Genomic DNA, 2,190 nt, shown 5'->3' with positions numbered 1-2,190 from the left:
AGGTTGCCATGAGCTAAGATTGCACTACTGCGCTGCAGCCTGGATGACAAAGCAAGACTCCATCTCAAAAAAAAACCAAAAACCAAAACCAAAAACAAAACAAAAAACTAGTTCCTGTGCCCACCTCCTACCTATATACTGTGGAATCTTCTCTCTGAAGCCCAGCTCCCCATTCCTGTGACCTGTATCTCTCACCCCTGCTGCTTCCTCCTCCTGTGTCCATCGGTGCCTCTCCAGCACCTTCCACTGTCCTTCCCCATCCCAAACTACAATTCCCATGAGCCTCTGGGCCAGCGGTTTTTCAGCTTTATCTTGTCTAAGATTGAAGAGGGGGTAACTTGTGAACATGTGTATTCCAGAACACACCCCGAAAGATCAGATCCAGTAGGTCTGGAGTGGGCCCAGGAATCTTTTTTTTTTTTTAAGACAGAGTCTTGCTCTGTTGCCCAGGTTGGAGTGCAGTGGCATGATCTCCGCTCATTGCAACCTCCTCCTCCCAGCTTCAAGTGCTTCGCCTGTCTCAGCCTCCTGAGTAGCTGGGATTACAGGTGCTGGCCACCACGCCTGGCTAATTTTGTATTTTTGGTAGAGACAGGGTTTCGCCATTTTGGCCAGGCTGGTCTCGAACTCCTGACCCCAGGTGATCCTCCCACCTCAGCCTCCCAAAGTGCTGGGATTACAGGCATGAGCCACCGCACCCAGTCAGAATCTGCATTTTCAACAAGGGCCCAGGAAACTATGGAAGTGACTCCAGGGCTACTCTTTGAGAAATGCTGGCTGAGATGACACCTGGACTCTAGGGCACCTATGAGGAACAGCTACCCCCTCTATAGGCTTAAGGGAGGGCAGGCATGGTGGTTCATGCCTGTAATTCCAGGACTTTGGGAGGCTGAGGCAGGAGGATAGCTTGAGCCCAGGAGTTCAAGACCAGCCTGGTAACATAGCAAGACCCCATCTCTACAAAAAATCACGAAAATTAACTGAGTGTGGTGGCATGTGCCTGTAGTCCCAGCTACTTGGAAAGGAGGCTGAGGCGGGAGGATCGCTTGAGCCCAGGAGTTCAAGGCTGCAGAAAGCTATGATCCGGCTACTGCACTCCAGCCTGGGCAACAGAGCCAGACCCTGTCTAAAAAGGCTTATGGGAAACAGAAAACATTGTGGGGGTTGGGGTGGGGGCGCTAAGACCTTGGAGTCCCTGGAGGTGAGAACCTCCTGGAGGGAGAAGCAGACATACCTAGAGATTTAGAGAGATGAGGTCCCCTGGGGTAGCACGCAGTCCCCAAAAGGGAGTGCCCATGAGTCCCCACCCTTCCCGTCTCACGTTCGACCTAATGTCTCTTCCCCACACCTGGAAGCATCTGACCCGGTGGCCGTCCTACTGGGACTGCTGGTGCCTGTGGTGGTTGTAGTACTGGCCGTGACCAGAGAGTGCATTTATAGAATGAGGAGGAAGAGGTGAGTCCTGGGAAGAGGAAGGGTGGGTGGGGTGTGCAAATTGGGGAGTGCAAACGGGGGAGCGGCTGGGCCCATAAAGGGCCACTCGGGGACCCATGTCTATTCCCCCATGCCTTCTAGAGAGAAAATGCAGGGCCAGGAGGGAGACAGACTGGCCAGGCTGGTGGACACAGGTGAGAACCGACCCCACAGCCCGGAACCTTAGGGCCTAGAGTTGAGTCTCCTCTCATACATGGTTTTCTTGCTTTCTCCTCAGATATTGTTCTGGACTGTGCCGGTTAAGTTGCTCAGTTTTGAATTGTCTTCAAACAAGAAGATTAAATAAATATACGTATTTATTTATTTGAGACAGGGTTTTGCTCTATCATCCAGGCTGGAGTGCAGTGGCATGATCAGAGCTCACTACAGCCTCAACCTCCTGGGCCTCCTGCCTCAGCCTCCCAGGTAGCTGGGACTGCAGGCATGCGTCACCATGAGGGTTAAAATTTAACATTGTTGTTTTTGTAGAGATAGGGGAGAGAGTCTCACTACGTTGCCCAGGCTGATCTCAAACTCCTGGCGTCCAGCAATCCTCCCGCCTTGGCCTTCCAGGACACTGCAGTTACAGGCATGAGCCACGGCACCTGGCCAAAATTATTTATTTTTGTCTTGGTTTTTTGTTGAGACAGGGTCTCGCTCTGTCTCCCAGGCTGGAATACAGTGGTGTGATCTCTGTTCACTGCAACCTCTGCCTCC

The 2,190-nt window shown here is 52.2% G+C and overlaps 1 long non-coding RNA gene across 1 annotated transcript; it reads left to right on the top strand.

The window, feature by feature from the left end:
* The first annotated feature begins 1,359 nt into the window (after positions 1–1,359).
* Positions 1,360–1,788, top strand: LOC108538223 (uncharacterized). The gene is made up of 3 exons (XR_001888022.1): positions 1,360–1,455; positions 1,576–1,628; positions 1,712–1,788. It is a non-coding gene; the product is annotated as an uncharacterized LOC108538223 (long non-coding RNA).
* Positions 1,789–2,190: the final 402 nt, after the last annotated feature.

This window comes from Rhinopithecus bieti, unplaced genomic scaffold (genome assembly GCF_001698545.2).
Source record: "Rhinopithecus bieti isolate Rb0 unplaced genomic scaffold, ASM169854v2 scaffold_14454, whole genome shotgun sequence".
Lineage (NCBI taxonomy): Eukaryota > Metazoa > Chordata > Mammalia > Primates > Cercopithecidae > Rhinopithecus > Rhinopithecus bieti.
Note: the sequence above shows the minus strand (reverse complement) of the source record. Positions and strands in the feature narration are given on the sequence as shown.